At 40.4% G+C, this 8,399-nt stretch overlaps 1 long non-coding RNA gene across 1 annotated transcript in view; it reads left to right on the top strand.

Moving 5' to 3' along the window:
* The first annotated feature begins 284 nt into the window (after positions 1-284).
* Positions 285-8,399, top strand: part of LOC116701250 (uncharacterized) — a 14,616-nt gene continuing 6,501 nt past the window's right edge. Inside the window, exons 1-2 of the long non-coding RNA XR_004334870.1 lie at positions 285-295; positions 4,796-4,800. This is a non-coding gene — a long non-coding RNA (uncharacterized LOC116701250). The remainder of the gene's footprint in view (positions 296-4,795; positions 4,801-8,399) is intronic.

Here is an 8,399-nt window from a genome sequence, read left to right as displayed (position 1 = left end):
CCAGACACAGGGTGTGTCCCAAAACCATCAATTCTGCTTCTGACACATTTAGGAGAGCTGGAATATAACGGAATGTACCTGAACATCTCATGTTATGGAACAGATTATAGCAAAACAACTTAACGCATGAACAACAAACTCAATGCATGACCAACATGTCTTCATTTATGTTGAAATAATGCTTTTGCCTTTTAGCTTAAATGTATAATGCAAATCACGCACAATGTTTAAGCACATGTAACATTTTAAATTCCAACACCCCTCATATTTGTGTTATAAAGCCCTTAGTTGGAGAGTTTTCCCCAGCTACCAAGTCACGTTCTGTACTTGGTCCGTGCTGGAATTGAACCGGCCACCCACCGTTTCCACAGGTCTGAGCTACTGATGAAGATATACTATGAAGTTTAAATATAAAGTTAATATATAGTGTGAGGAGTAATTGGGCATGGTGGTGTTTTGTGTTTCAGCTGAATTCACAAAGATCAAACATCCAGGGGAGTGTGGACACACATCTTAGCAAACACCGTAATGAAGCATGCGGTGCGAGGTGAGAAACAAAGAGACGTTGGGTTTGATTAAATCAAAGCGAGGAGGAAAATAAAGAGAGAAAGGCGATGAACACTGATGAAATCAAGCCTCTTAGAGAAAAACAGGAACTGATGAAGAGATAGAGCAAATTGAAGGTCAGAGCTTCATTTAGACTTCAATCTGCTACGCTGAAAAGGTTGTAGGAGCTGCAATTACCTGGCATGCAGAGAGGGCTCCAAAATCCTTGATTCTCCAGTTCAGAAAACAGAGCGCTGAGAAAGGCGAATGCCATTAAACGTGCCATTGTTCTGAGCAGAATTTGATTTTTTTGCTCTCTCATTCTCTAATGAAAGGTGATTGTAGGTGTATAACTCTGATGCGTACTCCTGACTCCTGGATGTCCCGTATTAGTTCGAAGTAGCTCATGTGAAATTAAGACACTCACAGTTTCAGAATCCAAACTTAGCACTGCTTGTTCTATTCCTGTTCTTTGCAATTATTTGGGGTGTCAGTGTTAGCCATGACTTTGCTGCTTAAAACTCGACTTGATTTCAACAACTTGTATGTCAAGATGAACCACTTTTAGTTGAGTGAACTTTAATATTGACCTGGCGTCTCACTTCAGAAACTTTTATTGACTGCTTTTGATTGGGAATCGTTTTCATCCGGAAACCTTTTGAGTCTGACTCAGCCCCAAAGAGCTATAAAACCGTTTCCCATCCATTCAGAAAAGACAAATCCTCCAAGCATATGGTTCGGTAAGGCTGCGGACCTTTCTATTAAAACTGTTGTATCCTGTTATGGATTAGGTTTTGAAAAGGGAATACTGCACAGATACCTTTTATACTGCCAATGGGGAGAGATGTGGAGGGAAATCTACCTTCAAAATGTACTTCATGCATCTAAATATACGAGGGCTTCGTGAGCTGTTTTCTTATTTAGATCTCCATAAGGATGAAGGTCAAGATATCTCTGAATCCAAACCAAGGTCCAGATTCAGTCTGCAAATCACTCTGTACCACATACCACTACTTGTCAGTGTACTGTGTGTACAGTGTGTGACGCAGATTGCAGACTATGCCGAGTCACCGGTATGTGTGTGTGTGCATGACCAATGTCAGTTTCTGTGTGAGTGCATTGACTCCAATCAAAAAAAGCATGTGTACAAATTGTTGATGTTATTCGTAATAGAGTTGACTCTGGAAGTAAGAGCTCATTAACTCATTAACTCCATAGACAATGTGAAATGACTCATCGTTGAAGCACCTTTGTGGTTTGAATGGGAATGAAAGTCTGAGTTGAATCATCAGTACAAAAGAGAAACAGCTGCATGATAAAATGTCTGTCTTTGGGGATGAAAGTCATAAATATGAGCAAGTGTTAACAAAAACCTAAGGTGAGAATTCAACTACCACTCCCAAAAGTGTGTTCTGTAACAACAACAGTAGAGGATCATGGGTATTGCAGTATTTAGAGTGGTCTGCCATGCTAAAATGATGGACACAACATGACTTATCGGAAAGAAAAGTTGTGTGGACAGAACATAAACCTGTTGGATTATTACATTATCCAGAAGACAAACTGAATCAATCCACCATGCTATCCAGTTATGTAGTTTTATTTGAATTATATGATGGGATGTTTTTTGAAAATAACTCATGAAATTATTGACATACGGTGAAGCGCTGTGCTCAACATACATAGCGTCCAGAGTGCCGACCTTATGTGTGGACCTTTAATAATATTTTTTTGCATCATCTGTTGATTTGACGAAGGCTTACATGGGCAAATTCTATCTAAACCTGATGAGGAAAAATTAAATGTCCAATCAACTATAAGTCCGTCTTATTTTATTCCATGATTTGTAAACATTAAGTTTCTCTTTTATTGACAATAGAAAACATTGAAGGCTGTGTTTGAGAGTAATTTTCAAGGAATGTGACACATTTTTTGAAGAAACTGTGAAGTCACTTACATAAACCTTCTATGCATGTCAGAAGAGGAATCCAATTGGACCGGCTCAAAGTGTCCAGGATTTTGGTAATAACACAGAGATTCACTTTAAAGTTGCTCAGCTTTGAATGGTTCAACTTTAATTAATAAACTTTAATCTTGAAAGCAGTAGACGCACTGCTTTGAACTGCAGCTGTGCATGAAAAGAGAGCTTTGGATATGAAAACAAAAGTTATAGCAACAACAGGGGACCACGTTCATTCAAGTCTTTTATTTGGAGGATTTAATGATTCAGGCACACACCCACACATTTCAAGATGTTCTCAAACAACCGTGCACCTGTTCTCACACACTCCTCTGTGCAGCTGCCCTCTCGAAGGAAACACAGATCATGGAACGGGCTTTTGTCAGATCTCTGATGTGCTCTGTTTTTTTATTGTAATCTCAACACGTCCTCGTACCTAAACGACAGAATAGGTTGATTAGCACTGACTTCCAAAACAATATACGTATAAGACCGTTCTATTTACTGCCACATGGTGGGCGTTTTTAATACATGAACACAACATATGACCACGTGGCAGTTTTAGTAATAAAACCATTTAGAAAGTAGGCATAACGGTCAAGGTTTCATACATGTAGTTGATGTTGTAAAATGGAACTAGTTAGGTTAGGCTACAAATATACTTAGGGTAGGAAATCATCAGGGATTGGCTTAAAATGAGTCATGTACTACTAAATATAACTACTGTTATATTAGTAGTTAAGTAACTACTAAAATAAGCATAACTGGAGCACAACCGATAAAGGATTTTTAAGGCCCATATCGATAAAAAGGATTTGGTGATTTAAAAATCGGATATTCCGATACATCGGCCGATATCCAGAAATGAGTAACAAAACATAAACACATTTCCCTAATATTAGTTACTTGTAGTTATTTATGAGTCCTCACTAAAATAATATGATAATGCAGTTTAACAAAACAGAAGAACTTCATAATATATTAAAGTTCTGATAAATAAAATTGATAAAAATACAAACTTAACCCTCATGTTGTCCTTGGGTCAAATTGACCAGTTTTCAGTTGTTGTTTATTTTCCCAAAAAATGGGCCGTCGAAATAAGATGAAAATGTCAACATTAAGATTATCGAAAAACATTTAAAAAAGCACCCACAACATTGAAAAAGTCACAAAAATGTCGAAAAATGTGATAATGTTGAAAAAAGTGACCAAAATGTTTTTCTTTTTCATGGTTGATGGGAAGAAAACACAAGGGTTAAGATTTGAAACTTAAAGTCCTTTGAACAGAAACACAATGACAATAAAAAAAAAAAAAAAAGGACATTGTAGAGAGCCCTCTGGTGGACAAACGCCAACACTCATAACATGTTTGAAGGGTGTTTAGTCTGTCTTTATTTAATTTATTCATCGGCCATTATAAATGCTGATACCGATAGTTTGGAAAATGCCTAATATTGTCCCATAACATCAGCCCGCAGATATATCGGTCTGAATCTAGACTTAACTGCGTCATGAACTACGTCCGTAAAAATCAGTTAATCCATCGCAACTTGCATTTTAATGCGGAATTTAGCGTTCTAATACCTCAATTCCTTGTTTGCTACAGCAATAACTACAAAGGCCACGAGAAACATAAATATTGGTCGTTAACAGCTGCTGGCACAATCAACCTAGACGGTCGTTTTCTGGGTGAGGACGGTCTGTGGAATAGCAGTTAATGCATACAAGAATGCCTAAGCTCACACAGCTCTGTGGGCTTTAAATACATGCAAGGAATGGGCTGGTGCCTCCTCTCATTAGAATCAATCACAGGTGACCTTATGCTGCTGCTGAGTAGTAAGCGAAGCCTTGATTAGGAGTGCCTGTGCTTATTAGCCACAATGCCTGTCTGCTATTCTGCATCCCACACATTCTAATCAGACTTTCACACAGGTACACACGCACGCAACGTTTCTCAGCTGATTGTTATTACGAACAACAGCCTCAACACCTTAACAATCAATGTGAAACCACCCTGTTCTGATGTTTGCTGTCAATATTACCTGTTCATTAATTTCTTTGGTCCTCATTTCTATAAAGAAGTGAATGCGTTAATGTTAATAAAGTGAAACATGAAACTTTTTGCAGTGATGTTGCTTGAGTACATACTGGGACACTTTAATCCAGTATAAGCTTGACTTTTTCTCTGTAGTGCCATTATCAAGTCAAATGGTTAAAATGTTTCCGGTACTTTGGTTTGGTCCACATTTCCATCATCCTCAGGTGTAATTCGTATTCAGTGCTCATTAGCAAATGTAACATTAACATGCTTAACTGTGTTAGCATTAAGCTCCAAGCATCACTGTGCCTGAGTACAGTCGAATGGAGCCGCTAGCATGACAGTAGATTCTTCAACCGTTGTCTTATATGATCTCTGGAGTGGCCCTTTCACACAACATGAGATTGTCAGTGTCATGCATGTTTCCACATACTGGAAATACTTTGTGCGCCTGCAGGAGGCAGGACATAAATACCATAGTCATGTAGCCGGTTTGCAAATTGGTTAAAAACATCCAAGTCCCTTGCCGCTGCTTGAGTTAGTCTGACAATTTCGGCGTTAGCCCAGCAAGTTTCCCCGACCTTGTCTCTTTCTTCAATTGGAGATTTTTTTTGCCGTCTTGTGCTAAACTTGTTCAACCTCAAATGTTTGATCTGTTGATTCATCAACAGGGACACGATTTTCTCGTTTATTTCATGGTGGTCGCCACAAAATGGGAACTTGACCATTTCCCGAACTGCCATGAGACTGGGCTGTAGAAGTCTGCTCTGGGGGACTACAACGGCCTCGGAGACACGATCCACGGTCTCTGGGGGACGCAAAAACGGGGAAATGGAACGCAACACGCGGTAGACGGTGACAACAACGGCCGCCGGGACACGATCCACGGTCTCTAGGGGCCGCAAAAACGGGGAAATTAAACGCCACACGCCGGCAACAACAATAGGACGGACCGCCACACGCGTGACGCGCTACAACAACAGGACGGTTGTGGTTAGGAGAAGAAGAACGGGGAAAGGGCCGTCACACGCAGGAGATGGAGACAACAACAGGACGGCTGTGGTTAGGAGAAGAAAAACGCGGAAACCGACTGCCACACGAGGGACACAATCCCCGGTCTCTGGGGTGAAAGTCCTGTGTTGTTTGACCCATCCAACACCCCAACCAATCTCCGTGCACGGATTTTTGGCTTTTCAATACGACTCACTACCATAATTGCGCTGTTATCACGAAATATGCTTCCCATTGAAAAACAGTCATTTAAAATTTGTGCTCACCACCGTGAAAAAAATACGAGAAACATGTTTCCCTGCACACAAATCAATAAATAGATTAAATAAGGACACCATTTAGCAAACTGCCATGAGACTGGGCTGCCCATTCACACATGGGCTCAATTGAACATTACACAGACTTCATGCAAGGGAGATGGCAGGGACCATTTAATGCCGAGTCCAATTGGTCCGGACATTTGCGTTCTCACCTACTGTCCAGATAGGTTCAGGGTTGCAGTACATGCAGGACTTTATTCTTGTTGAATGTTGGAAACTATGGAAGTTAGTCATCATTGTATCATTGTAATTTACTATTTTTCAAGTTTTTCCTGTTTGCTCCTAAGCATGATGTTGAAAAGCAGAAAACATGGTTTTATGGGGGACAATAGGCCATTTTTGTTTTTAGGTGCTTAGCAACAAGGTTTTTACTGGTTAAACCACTTGTATTTTGCTTACTTGATTTCACTCAAACACAATGATACTTCACAAAAAGTAGCTCCACCTGAGTTGCAACAAAACAACCAGGAGATTCAGGGAAGTGTCAAACCAGCACGGTCTAAATACGCTCACTCAATCCTGAGAAATGTTATCAGCACAATAGCACATGTGGGTGTACTTTTCGACTTTATTGATGAATCTTGTTTGATTATTCATGATTTATGAGTAAGCAAACATTGCCCAAAGTTATTTTTTGGAACATTTGTGAGGACTCATGCGATATAATGACAATTTCTCCTGTCACATGGCGGTCAACTTGGGTGCTGTTTTTCTTCTCAGCCAATGGGGACCATCCTTCACTTCACCAAAAAAATACCCACAAGAACAACAGCCAAAGAATGTACAGGACTGGGACCAAGGAAGCTATGCAATCTGTAATGTAGGGAGGAAGGGAAGAAAGTAAAGGAGAAGAAATAATATGTCACTGTCGACTTTGTCGATTGCTTGCAGCTGAGCCCGTTTGGGGAAAGCAAATTTATTTAAAAAAAAAAAAAATGAATATGTCTTGGCTTGAGCTGTCTGTTTTGTAACTCTCTGGAGACAGACAAAGCAAGGTGTAGATTGCTGTATGAGGCAGAGTAAAATGAAAGTCTCACTGAGTAAGAGATTGCCCAAGGTCTTCTTATCAACTCTCAAAATTGCATAAACTCTATGACATGGGAGCTGAGGGATGAGAGGGGAGGAGCAACAGAGGAAGGAGGTGAAAAGTAGAATTTATTTCAGCCAGGGAAGCTGGATTGCTTTGTTGTTTATTGATATTTTTTAAACCATAACGTTACATCTATTAACATGAATTTAGATATTTCGGTGTTATTACCGGTGAAATATTACAGTGTGCTGTAAAACAGAACGCTACGATATGAGCCGAGCTGGGTGCATTCAAAGCTGATATCCCACAATGCAATGCGGGGATTCACATATTCAGAGAATCAGAGGGTCTTTAACGCCAGTATCGCTTTAATGTTTATATATTTAATCTGTGGTTTTGTCACCAGCAACAACACGTTGCTCAGTTTTGTTCCAGTGAGTTATGCACTGTAATAACATTAATTAATTACCTTTATTACCGCTCCTTGTCTGTGGAAGAAGGCTGCACGTTATATAGAAAAAGAAAATTTAAAAAACACTGCTGCATGTTGTAGGCAATTCATACAATAAAAATACCAATAATGAAACAAACAGTTTTTATGTAATTACCTTATATTTATGTAGGACCCCTAGCCTGACAAGCCAGACCCACATCATTAAGACGTTGGCTCTGGGATCTCCCCATTGGCAGGGCTCAATCTGAGGGGCGGGATAAACGGGCGGTTGTCTTTCAAATTTCCTTTTGCACACAACAGGATAGCGCTCCAACCAACCAGAGCAACGCTAGTTGATAGATTCAACTTTTTTAGCCATTTTCGGACGGCAAAACTCCGAACTCCGAACCCATTTTCCATTTTTGAGAATGACTTCAGTGTTTAACTCCAAGTCTTCCAGAGTCCAAAGACCGCAGCAGCCATCTTCTTTGTTTCCAAGTAGCGGGGAATTCACGCGGAACCGTCGCTACTCTGCCGTCCTTACGTTAAGCCCGCCCACCGACTCTATACATAATGTGATTGGCCTGACCAGAATTTGTTTTTTCCAGCTCAGAAGCCAACAGAGAGTTGCTAGACTGACCCTAGCTGCAAATTACATTTACTGCCGCGAGGGTTGCATTTAGATTTCTAGGCTATAGGACCCCATCACTCAGAGTGAGAAGCAGATTGAGAAAAGAAGTCTTTAAATCCTTTTTTTTATCAGTGTTGCAGTATGCTTTTGTTTCTGCCTCTTGGGTGAGTGTGTGTGTGTGTGTGTGTGTGTGTGTGTGTGTGTGTTCACACAGTAAGAGACAGAATGGCAGCTCCTGCCTCAGAGACCCAAAGTGCTCAGGCTTGTGTGTCGGATGCTTCACTGATCCGGGTCGAAGCTTTTTATTTCGGCATACCCTCAATGGACAGTCGCTCTGTCTGTCAGCCTTGGCAGCGCTGACCCTACATGGCACCCAGCACCTGAACTAGCAGATGTGGCTATCATTTGAGTAATTCATTGTGAAAGACAA

The sequence above is a fragment of the Etheostoma spectabile genome, chromosome 14 (genome assembly GCF_008692095.1).
Source record: "Etheostoma spectabile isolate EspeVRDwgs_2016 chromosome 14, UIUC_Espe_1.0, whole genome shotgun sequence".
Lineage (NCBI taxonomy): Eukaryota > Metazoa > Chordata > Actinopteri > Perciformes > Percidae > Etheostoma > Etheostoma spectabile.
The sequence above is the reverse complement of the archived record's forward strand: the minus strand, read 5'-3'. Positions and strand labels throughout refer to the sequence as shown.